The 16,054-nt window shown below is 37.4% G+C and overlaps 1 protein-coding gene across 5 annotated transcripts in view; it reads right to left on the bottom strand.

Moving 5' to 3' along the window:
* Positions 1 to 16,054, bottom strand: part of PALLD (palladin, cytoskeletal associated protein) — a 182,458-nt gene that overhangs the window by 51,853 nt on the left and 114,551 nt on the right. The window contains exon 1 of one of the 5 annotated variants that reach the window (XM_058837837.1): positions 13,941 to 14,058. The exons of the other annotated variants lie outside the window; for them this stretch is intronic. The gene's annotated coding sequence lies outside the window, so the exon portion shown is untranslated. Of the gene's footprint in view, positions 1 to 13,940; positions 14,059 to 16,054 lie in introns of those variants that run through there. 5 annotated transcript variants of the gene reach the window in all.

Raw genomic sequence — 16,054 nt, 5'->3', positions numbered from 1 at the left:
ATTTGCTGCTTACTCTGTGTGTTCCTCAGAGACAAAATCTTCTACATTGAATAAATTAATTACTGCCAATTATTATATGATATTAATTTACTAAGAGACAGATGTTGCCACCCACATAGGTTGAGCTCTTCACCAAAACAATAGGACTTTTTGACTGTACACAATGAAAATAAATTATATGTGCAGCAAAACCCAGTGGACCTAAAAGGTTCCTCTGAGAAAAAGACAAGTCCTTGCACTCAGTTTCTCTCATCCATTACTGAGATTACTAGTCTTTATTGTGTCATATATTGAGGGACGACAAGCAATCCACGTAGTACACGAAGAAGAAAAGAGCCCTGAGAAATTTATGTTCCTGTTGTAATTAATGTAAACATAAATTCCGGTTATTGTATTTCTAATGTGCATATTGCCGAGCAAAAATTTGCTTCCCCTTCAAGTCTGCATGCTGTATTTGCTGGCATGGAATTTTATTGAGAACATAATTTATTGAGGTACTGTCACACAGACACACATGAACACAAAAATGTATTTACCACAGTACAAAAAGTCATGGTAGGTCATTTTGTCCTCTGCTTTTTCCAAAAACGTTTGAGAGAAGTTCACTGAGTGGCTTCTACTGCTTTTAGTTGCAGCTGTGCAGCAAACAATCTTTAAAAATTTACAGTAATTGTTGCCATGTTTACATCAGTGTCTCTCAGTAAAGAAAATACTGATCTAGTAAAGGAATGCAAAAAATAAATGTAAGCTGAGCTACACTGAGTATCACTGTGATTGCTCTCACTTAGCAATCACCTGATCATACAATACCATGAATTCTCTGTCTCCCTTAGTAAGACATCCCCTAATACTTCTTATGTCCAACCCCAGACTTTCACTTCCATTTGTGATGGCACAACAGCTCAGGACCCTAGCAGAAAGAGCAAGTTATTTAAAAGTTGAAAGTCAACACAGAATTGGGTAAATTGATGGGTTTGTTTGTTGGTTGGGTTTTTTTGTGGCTTGGTTTTGGGTGATGGGTAGTTCTGTTTGTTTGGTTCTTTTTTTAAAGTCTTGAGCCTGTTCACTCCTTCAGACTAAAGAGCAGCCACCCAAAGGGTTCTGTTGGTGCAGCAGCAAAGTGGTGCTTGCCCAGGAACAAGCACCTGAAAGCTGGACCTCTCATAGCTCACACTGCCAAGGCAGGGTTTGCAAAGACTCTCTTTAGTTGGTAATTGTGAAGGATGAGAATGAAGTTCTACATCCCTTCTTATATGGATGACTTTGCTGTTTATTCTCTCAATGCTAATGACCAAATAAGATCTTAAAGTTTTATTTCACATATACATTTTTAATTCAAAAAATGAATTAAAATAATGAATTAATATACATGCCACAAAAATGAATGAAGTCTTTAATGGAGGCAAAGCCAAAGTTTAGTTTACAATGAGAGAAAAGTAGTTTCAAGCTGGTTAGTGCCAGGTTTTAAAATTATTATTTTCAATATTTTTATTTTATTATATTTTATTTATTATTGTTATTTTAATAATAAGTAATAATTACTTATCCTCAATGAATAATTGGAGAAAATTTCACCTGCATTGCTAGAACTATTTAAAGATTTCAAGCAGGGGTATTTGTGCAATATTACACTCTTACCAAGAACACAGTACAGGCCTAAAAATGAGGCCTTGTAGCTTAATACTTGATTGCATGAATGACAAAGGTATAAATAACAATATTCACTTGGCCAGTTTCATCTTTGTGTATTTTTGTTGATCCATTAATTGGCTACTTACTCCATAATTAGGTTTTCTTTTTTCAAAAACAATATTAGGATTATTAGCATCAGCCTGTGTTCATTTTGTAAACTATCATTTTAGCAGTGGTTTCAACTAATGCCTAATTTTGAGAAAACATCAGAAGAAGCAGATGAAGTTAAACTCAAAACAAAATTGAAAATAATATGGCACCTATATTTATCTAACATTAATTGAATCGTATTACAATAAAACTTCACCAAAACCAGCTGATTGGACAACAGAGTTCCTGCTAAGTAAGTTGTAACTTTTAGGTTTCAACTGTCATACTGTGTGATGCTGTGTCATTTTAGAATCAGAGAAAACATCTGCTAAAATTAGGTGTAATGGAAAAAAAATCAACTGCAAGTCTCTCACTCATCCACCCCACCACTATTATTATGCAAGTAACCACAAGCAGAACTGATGTGCTAGCTGGGCACATATATGTTGAATCCAATCGTTTTGTTTTATCACAGAAAAATCAAGCTACAGCTGCTTTCCAAACTTGTGTAAATGAATTCAGCAATTCAAACCAGTGGCCTGTGTGTTCAAGCACCCAGACATATCACTGAAACCAACAGGAGCAACAGTAATTAGTAGCTCTGAAAATCAGGCAACTTGCATATGAATTTAACTTCATTCAAGTGAGTTTGAAAATTTATGTATAAAATTCATCCATGTATTGAAATACATTAAAAAAATCAGTTTTTGCTCTCAGAGTAGTATTTTTTTTAAGGAGAATGAAGTATCTCAATAATTTGCTGTTACTTAAATGGTATATAAATTCTTGAAGATGTAAAGGTTTCATACCCAGGTCCCAAGTTGAGTCCTATCAGTAACAATGGAAATGGAAAGCACCTGACTAGCATTTGGTAGTGTGACTGAAGTGAATCAGTCTCCATACTCTCTCCAAAAAATTTACAATGTATGCTACCTTTTGCATCAACCTTTATTAGCACATTTAAGCAGTGAAAATGGAGAAATCTTTCTCTTGTGCCTGGAAGATGCTCCTATATATAAAGGAGTATAAGAATTTTTTGGTGAATATTAACTCTCTGCCTTTGGTGTCACTCTGGAGTTTTTTTCCAATATTTAATTAAATACTCAGATCACAGAGAAGGCTTATCACGTCATACAAATCCAGGTAGTCTAAGTTACAGTGATGAATGACATCATCTGCTTCAAAAAATGGGAATAAGTGGTATGGCAGAATTTCTCACAAGCTCAGGAGAACTTTTATTGTTAAATGACCAAGGTAGCAATAATATATAACTCTTACAAACTGTAAACTGGAACAAGCAGCCCAGAGAAGTGGTGGAGTCACCATCCCTGGAAGTGTTCAAAAAATGTGTGAATATGGCACCTGAAGACATGGTTTAATGGTGAACATGATGGTGGTGCTGGGTCAATGGTTGGGTTTGATGATCTTAAAGGTCTTTTCTATGCAATCTTGAGACAGCTCACACAATGAAGCTTCAGAAGAAACATCAATTGAATAATAGTTTAAAATGCCTAGAATTGTATAACTCAGAAGGTATCTCCTTCAATACCACCTAATTATCACTTAGTTAACCTTGGCTTAGCAACCAGTGGTAGTAATTCTATGCAGTACTTTTCATCTACAGTTTAGAAATGTTGCCTTCTCCTCTGTTTTGGGGTAGGAAACATGAAACTGGAACTGAAGGAAGCAGTTAGGCTGGTGAAATTATATCAGAAAAATACTCCTACCACAACAGGTGCTCCAAACTACTTAGGTGTTTATACTTATTATAGAACAAAACCAGCAAAGTTTAGAGTTAATGGAACACAATGAAGTAACTCCTAGAAACTTTTATAACTTTGAGTTATTCCCAGCCATTGCCCGACTTAGCCTGGATATGATGTACAGCACTATTATTTCTGGTGGCTTACCTATCTTTCAATATTTAGGCCAATAAATTCACCAACAACAGTAAATGTAATCCTTATTTTACTGGGGAGTAAAAAATCGAAACATGCCACAGATAAATCCTAAGAGTTAGCACCTCAATGAGAATTTGAGTAGAAAGACAATAGTCAGAAACACTGGACAATGTGTACTATCATAATAGCAAAACCAGTAATATTTTGTGGAAAAAGGCACTGAAATGGTTTCATTTAACCCAAAGCATGAGTTTAGTTTAAACATATTCCTGTCCACACAACATGCACATCAGCATGCAATACTCATATGACTGGAGTCTGTGCAGTGCAAGACCTGATTATAGATAAGACTATTAGGCATGTTCAGCAATTTACTGGACAAACCATTAATTTAGACCTGAATGGATATATCTAAGAGCATCCAAGGAAAACTCTGAAGCATCAAACTGTTTCTCAATAAGGAAAATACATTTTTCATGTCCCCCAGTATCCAAAATACTATTTCATGACCTCTTTTCTGTCCTTAATGAAGCATGTTGCAGTTACTTAGCTTAAATTATTCTACAAACTTCACCATCGGTCCGTAATTTTAGCAAACCCTAAAGTTTTCAAAATGAAGGGTAATTAATTGAGAAACTAACCATAGTAGTTATTAGAATTCTTTCATAAGTCTCACAACAAAGACATTTTCAAATTCATGTAAAACAGTGAACAAACTATAGCACAGCTTTTGAGGAATCTGTGGTAATTAAACAGAGGAAGCATTTGAGAGCAATTTCAAAAACCAACCAGAAAGATTAACATCAGTAACTTGGGAAGCTTGACAGCAAATTTCCATGATTTTACCTCTATCAAAGAGACCATCAATGATGACAGAGAGAATTTCCATAACTCAGAAACACAGTAAGCATTATTTAATTATGAATTTGTGAAAATTTTAATCTCTCAGACAAGCAGTTTCTGTCTTGCATCACTATTTATATGGGTCCCTGGCCTTTCTGTTAATTAGAAAGAGACTATTCGCAAGTTTTACAAATCTTTCCCAAACATCCCAGTTTCACTCTGATTAGTCAATACTCCATTACTCTGCATAATCAACTTTGCTCTGCCAACATTGGAAATTCTAGCAGACATAATAAATCTTTTAGGAGAAAAAGAGAGGTTACTAAGCAAAAATACTGGGCATCACAGAGTTCATACAAATTCACTCAACTCCCTCAGCTTTCATCTACTGCTGATCAGCTTCCCGCTTAAAAGCATTCCAATTCTATTCAGTTCTGCTCTTATCAATGAGCATGTTCCTTAAATATTAGCATTGCAAACAGTTCCTCTGATTCAGTACTCATACAAGAATTCACTCAGTAAACAGGGCCTGTCTCTTGCATTTGTAGAGAGAAATGCTTAAAGCACAAACATCTATCTTCTTAACCCAGAAAAGGACATAGTGCAAGTGCTGTGTTGTAGTTACAAACCGACAATTAGCCTCAGTGGTCAACAGAGCTTTCTTGTAATTTATTATAATTAACTGCCCCTAGGTCACCCTCTTTTCTAGCTACATTCTACCACAAAAGAAGTCCAACGTTTTTACCCAACAGGAATGTTAACTTTACAAAGTCACAAAACAGTTTCAAAGAACTGTTAAAAGTGAGGATACAATAGGTCTGTCTGGAAACTTGTAGAAGAAGCAAACTGCAGCCAAAAGAGGATGAAATCAGAGGTATTTTATTACCCATTGGTAAAACAACATGTTCAATCTAATATTAAAGATTTCAATACTTTTTTGTGAACCAAACATTTCACCACCCAGAGCCATGCCCACAGATAATAATCAGATCTGTTAAAGAAGAGCAGAGATCGCTTGCTTCATCTCAAGACCTGGATATCAAAGAATCCAAAACTAACCCATAGCATTTGTGCTCACATGTTAATACCCTCATTTATAAATGTAGCCTGTATCAAACTTCCACAACTTCTATGTGTATTTCTGGGGTCTACATTTCTTAATACTTCTGTCATCCTGCAGAATCCCTGGGATCATTTGTTGAAGTAAGCTGGGTATGCTGCAGCTTAGACAATCACAAACCCCTGCTCCTTTAAGATATCAGCTCCTGCTCCAAAAAGCACTGCTTTCCTCCTTAAAAGATTCCTCTGAGTTGAAACCATGTCCTTGATTTTGGGCTACATGCGATGCATGTGGTCAGTGCTAAGCTTCACCATCCCAGGAATGGTTCCACCACGCGCCAGTCTGCATGCCACATGACATGCCTTTGACATCGAGCCTAGATTGGTGCAATATGTTCCAGCCAGGGCTGCAGAGAAGGCTGATGTGTTGCTTGCAGCTGGTTGCTGATGGCAGCCATATAACAGAGGATAGTGAGGGAAACCTGGCAGAGATCCTGATTCTGGGCCTCCTGCTCCTTCTCCTGGGTATTTCATGTGATTCAGATAAATGTCATTATTTATATTAATTGTCTTTTTTTATCTATCCATCAACATGATTGTTAACTTTTGAAAGGATGGGAGACGTGGGAACCTAGTTTTAGAATCAGTGTATAATTTTATTTCTGAAATCACAGAAACACTTAAATTTGCTGCTCTGTTTATGGGTCACAGACAACTGTAGATGTAACCTCAGAGTCAATAGCTGAAAGTTCATCCTTTGTTTTAGAAAATGTTGACATATCATTTTGATTTTATCTTAACAGACACTCCTCTTTTCTCTCCATCTATGTGGAAAATGTGCATGCAGCAGTCATCTAATTCACTTGCATATCCATGAAAGCAGTGTCAAAACATAAGTGTTTCTGAAATACAACTGATACGATATCTTTTTCTTTCAAAAAACAAAAAACCAAACAAATGAAAAAAACCACCAAAAAAACCCCCACAAAAATAAATAAAAGGCTTAAGTATTTTAATACAAAGCAGAAAACAAAAGCAATCATTTTCCAGAAATTCCTGATGAACCACTTATTAAACAGTTAATAACTGTAAAATCTATAGCAGAAAGTCCAAAAGTCACTAAAGATAAAGGAATGGAAACCATATGTAACATCCTAGAGACTCATAAGACAACACAATGTACTTTAAATACAGTGTGAATTTCCACAGTCTCACCTTATGTATTTCATATGCCTACAGACACTGACAAAAGAGGTGTCTGCCTTTTTTACATCACATAGAGATCTCCAGATTTTGAAAAAGACAGGAAAACTCTGAAGTTTTACAGGAAACCAAGACTTTCTCCTAGAGCACAGCCAACCAGTATAGCAATCTACTGCCTGAAAAAATTGCCTACAAATGTTATATGTGAAAAAATAAGCATTATTCAGCAGGACATCAAACTCATGCATGTGAGAATTGCCATGGATATATAAAAATTATCAGGTAGTGTTTGAAACAGAAAAGAAGAAGAAACTGGTCACGTCAGATGAGGAAGAGATGTATTGTGGGAAGGAAAATAATCTACAGTTTATAGAGAAAAATACAGTCTGGTAGCTTGTCAGTTGAGAAATACAGGTGAACCCTTCTGAAACCCAGTCTTTTCATGAAAATGTCTTTTCTGAATGTCATTTGTTGATGTGCACGTCTGAAGGTGTGAACATCAATGTTCCCTTTAAATATTCTTTATGTAATTCTGGTTTTAGGCACCTCAGATCTGCACAGAAATAAATGGCATTTTGCAACAGACTCACCATCAGTAACATAATACCAAGTACCTCATGCCTTCATTAAATTCCCTGGAAGTTTCAACACAAAAAACAAATCACACACAGACTGCATGAAAATGCCCCATCCACAAAATCTTATGATCACCCCTGGGATTTTCGAAGCTTCACTTGTACTAAAAAATTTCACTAGATCTTGGGTCAAAACAAAAATTACCATAAATTAGGTTGCCCTCCTGAAACCTTCAAACACTGTAAAGCAAGGCTCTGTATTTCAGAGCCAAAGTAAGTAGAGTGAGGTGGGCTAACAGAAATACAGCACCACTGGGTTTCTGAGCAAGGAAATTCAACTTTCATTTGTGCAAAACTTTCTATGTTGCCTTGGTGAATCTCCTTGCTGGCCAAAGTTTGCTATTAAAATAGTTTTTCACTTTAATAGCTGCTTTAAACAAAGCACCCTCATAAGTCAGATAGAGATTTTATGTTTAGTAAGGACAACAGACTTGCACTAGAAACAGACTTGCATTATCTTCTCTCATAAAAAAATTCTGCATAATTTGTTTTTTGAAGTTAGAAACATTTTACACACATCTGGATATACATACACACATGGTACTTAGAACTGAAATAAACAATTCTGTTTCTAATGAGTCCTTTCATATTGTGATTCAACCTATTCAGAAGAATGAATTCAGCCATAGAGTAAAAATTTAAAAATACTTCAAAATCCAACTACAGAAAGAGAATTATGCTATTTTAAGGGTAAGTTTTTTAAGTTGTGAGTAAGGTGCAAAAGTGGATCGGAGCAAGCTCAGCTGAAAGCTTGGCCTAAACCCAGCAGGTTGGCTCTCCTGAGAAAAGTTGCTATAACACATGTGGGTCTTGATTTAAACCAGATTTCTGTATTCAGTGTGGCTGGAGAAATGGGGTCATGTTTTTTAAATGAATCTGTAGCAGAAGTAGTACAAAAAAATCTAAATATTCCATTCTTTTTTTCTATTCACTAGAGCTCAGGTAGTACCCCTGATGAAGTTTGTCCAATCTACTAGATACTGCCTGCATGCATTTCTTCCTTTCTGACATACATCTCTTTTCATCATTGGAGGAATTAATTTTAATTTGAAATTTAAAAATTAAATCCAGCAGACTGAATCTTTATCACAATTCAGTATTTTGGAAGAGACGAAGAGACCTCTAAGATCATCAGCTCCAACCATCAACCCAGCATGACTACTGTAACTTCTAAATTTTTTTTCCCCAATATCTAATCGGAATCTCACCCTTCTCAGCTTGAGGCCATTACCTCTGATCCCTTACTGCAGGTATAGTAGAAGAGACCTAATTTCTGGCACTTGTAGAGAGCAATGAGGTCCCCCTGAGCCTCTTCTTCTCCAGGCTAAACATCCCCAGCTCCCTCAGCCAATCCTCATGTTCTCTAGTCCTTTCATGAGCCTTGTTGCCCTTCTCTGGACATGCTGCAGCATCAAATGTCATTTTTAAAGTGAGAGGCCCCTGAATGCAATACTCAAGGTGTGGCCTCAGCAATGCAGAGTACAGGGGGACAGCCACAGTCCTGGTCCTATTGCCATACTATTGCTGATACATCAAGGCCCGGAGTCATCAGCCTTCTTGGCCTTATGTTTTAGAACAAACAGAATTTTTGTAAATGCTAAGATTGAAACAAATCCACTTGAGATTGTAAAAGCTAAATATGAATGTTGTAAATTTAATACCCTGTGTTTTCCCATTATTTACACACACACCTCAGGTTTGGTGTTGTCATAATGGGTATAGTAGCATACAAAACAAGTATCAGTCTTTACTGTGAATTCAGTGGGGTAATATGGTTGGTATAAACGTTAACTCCACTAAAACAGTTTTTTTGTGTGCTAATCTATTTTTACATTTAAGCCTGGAAAAAAAAACCTAACCATTTGCCAATGAAAACTAAAAAAATCTTTTCCTGTACATTTCTGCTGGCTGACACATCATGTCTGCAAATAATTGTCTTTTTCTAAAAAATCTTTACACAATCTCAAAAGAACAAAGAAGATATGTACCATCTTATGAACATTTACCAGAACTTGGGCACTCTGGCAATGCAGTATAGAAACTCCTGATGCATAGACTCACCCCTTCAACTAAGTAACTCTTCCATATTATCAAGATTGAGGAAGGAACTCAACCCCACATTACTGCTTTCTGCTTGAAAGAAACTACAGCGAAGTGTGATATAAGATTGGTTTTTCAAACAAAAAAATTAGAATTTTTTTTTTCTTACCCTGTGTAATATTCTACCGTATATAGTGTAGACCATTTTCTGATATTGGTAACAAACAAAATGTGAAGCCCATTTTAAAGAGAAATTTCAACAGGAACATATTTTGTTGATGTGAATGAATACAGTTTCCCAGGCTCAGAAGAATGTCCTGGGTAGGACTGGAAAGAATTCTGAGTTACTGCTGCAAACAATGGTTTAAGATAATCTAAGATAATCAAAGATTTCTTACTCAAATTATCACTGGAGAGATATGCCCACTATGAAAACTAGGGAAAGCAGATTCAGTTGCTTCTTGGCTCACCTCACATAGGTGCACAAGGCAGAAAAAGCCCAGCAAGAAACTGAGTCCACTATATTTATTTATTGATATAAAAATAAGTGCTGTTTATTTAAAATTCCTTGCCTTTGTGGAAGGGGGAAGTGCTGAGGAGTGCCATACACAATACACTAATTACAATCACTTTCTGCTTCAATAAAGGAAATACAAACTTCCTGCCTTGGCAAAGGTTAGAATGTCTCAAGCAGGTGGGAAAAAGACCATGTAAGTGTCTAGACAGAAATGTGGAGGAAAAGTATTTCCTAAATTTTCTATCCATGTGCTAATCCAGAAAGCGGACTATACATGTAAAAAGATCTGCCTTAATAATTGATTCTTCTTCCATGATAATTATATTTTTAATTATGATAATTATATTTTTAATTATATGAATACAAAAATGTTAAATGATCTATAATGCTCAAAAAAGTTCAGACACTTGTGGTCACAAGACTCTTCACCTTCTGCAGCTAAGAGGTTAAAATCAGTCTTCTAGGCATACGATAATTTGGTTAGTAATTACTCCATACATATTCTTCCTTATTCTTCCAAATGCATCTATTATTAAGTGAGTGGGCACTACACTCCAAAGGGAACTATATTACTTAATCTAGTAGTGAAATGCTATCTGTTAAGAAAGCAGGAATGTTTCCAAGATGGAAGATGATACATGAATACAGAAGTCCATAGGCATATTTTGATTTAAATAATATTCCCAGGATAAAAGATTTCCAGTCAATTATTATGTTCTCAAGTATATATCTGGGACTATCAGTCAATTTATATGTTCTACATCATCCTGAAATTTTTATTGGGAAAACAAAACCTTAGGGTCACCAACTCTTTGCAGAGCAGTAAAGGTCCAGTATGACCCCCACATACTTGAAGACTCCTTTCTTGAGTAGTAAACAACAAATGAAAAAATGCATAGCAATAACATAAACATTTTATATTGAAATTATGCAAGTAATGTTGCATATGCTATCTTCACCTTTCAGACAGTTTCTTTGCACTACACTCCATGCACTTATCTACACATTTTCAGATTAGAAACTCAGATTTTTAAACCCAAAGGTCTTTATCTTCATGTCTTTCAGGTGTAGTGTGCACAAGTGTTCATAATCTACAGAAAATGATGCTATACACAGAGAAAAAACCGACATTCATGACATCACACTCATTGACAGTCTACTCTGCTCCCAGGCACGTGGATCCACATGAATGTTGGCATGAGTAAAACAGCAAAGCAGCTAATTTAAGTAGAATTGGATGAGAAATTAGGTTGTCATTTGAGGAATACAGTATTTTCCATCAACTACATGATTTTACAAGTAAAATCTGTTTACTCTGCCCAGCTGAGAACCAGGTAAGTTCAATAAGGTAAGTCTCCCATGGATTATTTTGGAAAAGAGTAATATAAAGAAATTCTGTAGAAGAAAGAAAGAAGAAATTCTCCATGTAAGTGGGCTGACCAGCATAGCATCCCACAGGTCAATTCCAGGCAGACTGCTTCCTTGGTCTTCCAATGCCTAAAGCCCAACAGCTGAACATTACTCATCAGATTTACCACTGTGTTCTTACAAAAAAGGAGGCATGCTGTTCTAACATAGCTATTAGAAATGGCTGCTGCAGTCACACAGACCACAAAGTGGATGACAAAACTGCAATCACGCTCCTGTTTGTGGAGCAGTTAGACTATCATGCCCTCCACAACCATCATATAAGCTCAAAAAAATTCTGCAGTGCAAAGTTTTATATGTTGCAATCATCACACAGTCTGCAAAGAGAAAACAGTAGACTCGGGCTAGTCAATAGGCCCACAATAATTGGTGCATGAATATCCAGCAAGATGAGCTTTGCCAGTAAAAAAAAAACCAAAAAGAAAAGAAGAAACTTAACATCTTGAAAATAATATAGAATTTTCTAGGATTTCAGCAAGTATAACAGCATTAAAACATTTATCTTACATTAATGTTTTTTAATTGTTAGTTAAAACACACCTCAAATTTTCAGGACAGTTTTTTACTGAAAAAAATGTCCTTGACTCAGCTACAAGAAAAGTTATGCGACATATATCCGCCAGCTGCTAAAAAACCTTTACCACATATCCACCTTTTCAATTTTAGGAAAACTGCTACGTCAGATTGCAGTGTGTGATAACCTGGTAAATTCTGACTTTGTGATTATCAGATTTCCACTATCTCAAAGATGAAAGAAACCTCATCTCAAAGATGACATCCACTATCAGATTTCCACTATCTCAAAGATGAGGATTTGTTTTATCCAAATGAGACACTCCTAATTCCAACAATACCCTACCTGCATATTCCTATGTGTTTCAAACATTGCAAGATCATCTGTATATCTCCTACCCCATATTTCCAGTTTCTTTTATTCAAACTCTTATCCCTCTGCCCCCACCTTTTCCCACAGGGTTTCTCCTTCTGGCCAAGAAGATTAGTACCATAACATCATTCCACAGACAGTTCTTTCGGATTTTGTTCCCCAACCAAAAACAGGATGCAACACAACCCCTCAGAATCTTGTTCTCAAAAGTATTTGTCCCATTTTCATAGTGAAGTGGTTTAGATAATCAATGGACATAACCATTTAACTCTTTCTGGTTTTTTTTTCCATCCTCTTTTATCAGTTCCATATCTTAATCCTTTTATGTCTGGTATGCATTATGAATCACAGACCAGCTCTGAATGTCTGGAAAACTGCTGGGCTTTCTTAAAAAACATCATCATAACTTTTCCCACTCCAGAATTCCAGTGTATCTCTGTGCACACAAACCTATGAGTGAAGATAAAACTTTCTGCACAGTATGTAATACATCTTATGAAGTTAATTTCAGAAATATATAAGGAAATAATGAAGTTATGAAGTTAATTTCAGAAATATAAGGTTTGTTCACAGGAATCATGGCTTCAGTTAAATACAGCCACAGAATACCATGGAAAAACAGTTTCTTGACCTCAAAGCCTAATGAAACATTGACTGTGTCCACTCCTATTTTTAGATGTATGCTCTACAGTGCCATATTCCTTAATATAAAGCTGACCCAAATGTTCCAATAGCAGACGTTGGTTTCTCTTTGATAGCCAATGCATATCTCTGCTTTCCAAGTTTCTGTAAACACATCATTATAAAAAAGGCCAGTCTTACTTTTCCCAGCCTTCTTTCTAATTATGTGCCTACTGCCAGGAAAGTTTCTTTTTTTTTTTTTTTTCCCTCTTTCTCCTTTTTTTATTTGTCTTCACTACTAAAATTTAAACAAAAGCTTGATGTGTGCTGCAGACTTGGAAAAGAAGGGAAAAAACCTCCAAAACTGTTACTATTATAAGTTACAAAGTTACTAAGTAACACAAAATTCCTTTCAACACCCAGTGATAAACATTAGGCAAAAAATTAAGCTGCAAGAGTACATCAAGTGCTAGATCACCAAATATGTCTTCCTTATAGACATGAATTCCACAGGACAACCCAAAACTCCAATGTTTTATTTAATTTTGGTAAGAAATCGCAGTAAATATTCTAAAAGATCAAGTCTCCTGCCCATTACCAACTCTCTTATCCAGAACTATCTCTGTGTTCCTACAGAAGTCCCGTACAAAGGAGGCTGGGAAGGCGTTCATAGTTTACCGCCCTATCATGTTTGTTAAGGACCGATTTTGGGCTACAGAGATGCACAGTCTGCCACAAAAGCATCCTTTCTGCGTTTGGAAACACCAAGGGGACGGCCGGGGTCTGCTAATAAAGTGCACCAGCCAAACTGGAATGCGACTACAGACGATGAGGCAAACGAAAAGAGCAAGAAAGAGTAGATCAAAAGTAGAAATACCCGAAAGAAAGGCCGTCAGCCCGGTTCGATTACAGCGTGATTTCATGTGCCCTGACCTTTCGCCTCCCCTCACCGCTTCTGCCGTGCGTTCACTTCATCTGAAGAAGACACGTCACTGCGAACTCCTGCAAGCGCCCTGCCATCTTACCTCGGCACGGCGGAGCGGGCAGCTCTCACATTCCCGAGCGCAGGTTTCCCGGGACGCGGAGCGGAGCGGCGCCCGCAGGTACCCGTGGCTATATAGGGCGGGCCCGGGGCGCAGCTCCGCGCCGTGACTCACTGAGGAGCCGCCGCCGGCGCGTCCCACTCCGGCAGCTTCACGTTAAGAGTCCCGCGGCCGCCCCGGGCGCCCCGATGCGAGCGGGAGGCGTTACCAGGCTGCCGGGAACGGCAGGGAGACGTGGGCTTCCCGCGGAGAGTCGCCATCGGGATGTTTCTCCTCGCTGCCGCAGCCTAAGTCTTAGTAACTCTCCCTCAGAGCTGCAAGAACTGTGGCTCTGTAGTACACTTTTTGCCAAAAAATGCTCGGGTCCCAGGCTGGAAGTTCTCTTTTTTCCCCTCCAGGAACATCCACAGCCAGCAGAAAAACCTGAGAAGGCGATGCAACAGCCTAGAGAAATGTCCCAGGCTCCTCCATACTGCCATACGGCTGCACGAAAGTGTTACTACGAGAATTTACATCAGCTCTTCTGCGAGGCAAAAGTTTCCACCATTGCCACATAATTTTTTTGTCTGCGTGACAGAGCGGGTGGGATGGCTACACGTTTAGTGTAACACTGCAGAAGAGGTGTCTCAAGTTGTTCTTCTAAGCCCTTTAATACCTCCTTGCTCTTTTAAAATAATACCTATGCCACTACTCATGATTTCCAAGACCCCAAGTGTCCAGAATTTCTTTCAGGAAAAAAGTGTCATATTATTGCACTTTAGTCACCTGTTTTACAGTCTCCTGTGCCTTCTTCATCTGCCAAAGAATAGCATCAGTGATGAGAAAAAAATTACTATATGTATAAAAATCAAGTTGTTTTGTGACCTAATTATGCAAAACCATCCAGAGTGTCACTTACTCTAAATACATTAATTACTACTACATAATCCACTAAGGCGTTAATTTGAAGGTAGATAATTCCTTTTTCCCCCTCGTTGTTTTTTTTTGTTTTGTTTTGTTTTGGGTTTTTTTTTGTTGTTTTTTTTTTTTGGTTTGGTTTGGTTTGGTTTTTTTCCCCACAAGGAGATAGTGTCAGATTTCTCTTGTTGGTTCATATCCCTCCTACTATAAGCCACTTGGTCCGGATCCAATGCTTTCTTACAGGTTACATGCCAACATCAGTTTTATAAGCAATCATAGAACACAACTAATTGCTAGTAACATCTACTTAAACATCTGCTTAAAACAAGATAGATAATCTCAGAAGATACATCTATAAAACCACTATTCTCAATTCCATGGAGATGATCAGTGGTATCACATTTTCTACCTGATGAGCAGCAACTAGTATGAAGATGCTGCCTTTTATCTCTCTATTCAACATCCTGGACAACGGTTTAAAGATTTTAGGGCAGATGAAAGCAAGGGTGATCCTCTCTGAGCTCCAGTTTCCAATCGGTGTGTATTACAGTTCAGCTCTGGATGCCTGGAAATCTGTTTTGTTTACAAGAACTTCTGCATAACTATTTTCTCCCAACTGGCACGAACCTCCAAGACGAGCAAGACCTCTACTTGAAAAATTTCTTTCCACAGTGGATAATGCAGAACAAGGAAGCACTGAAAATTTGTTGGCTTACTCAACCCCCTTGCATACCTTTTCACCATTAAGCCCTCTTTAGGACTCAGAACTCACTCCACATCATTCAGTCACTAGAATATAACAGGAAGAACAGAGAAATGCTGCCACTTAGGAAAAAGGCTGGGTAAAATGAAACATCTCCCCACTGCCAGAACAGAGTGGCATGTCAGAACCCAGCAGTGGGGAGGCTGGCACTGCACTAGCACCCTGTTTCCAATTCTGGTACATGACTCTAGGTAAGAAGCATGGCAGCTTATACACATAGTATTAAGATAGGACAATGATAAAAGGAGTATCACTCATAGCTGATCAGGTCTCTCTATGATTTTTCATAGGTACGCTTGTCAAGAATAGTATTTTAGCTAAAAAGCAGAACACAGTTCTGTTCTGGCCTTTAACAGGTGCAGATAATGTAACACACACAACAAGAGCAGACTGATGTTCAGTAGGAAAAATAAGTGATAGAAAAACAGTACCT

This window comes from Poecile atricapillus, chromosome 4, assembly GCF_030490865.1.
Source record: "Poecile atricapillus isolate bPoeAtr1 chromosome 4, bPoeAtr1.hap1, whole genome shotgun sequence".
Classification (NCBI taxonomy): domain Eukaryota; kingdom Metazoa; phylum Chordata; class Aves; order Passeriformes; family Paridae; genus Poecile; species Poecile atricapillus.
Note: the sequence above shows the minus strand (reverse complement) of the source record. Positions and strands in the feature narration are given on the sequence as shown.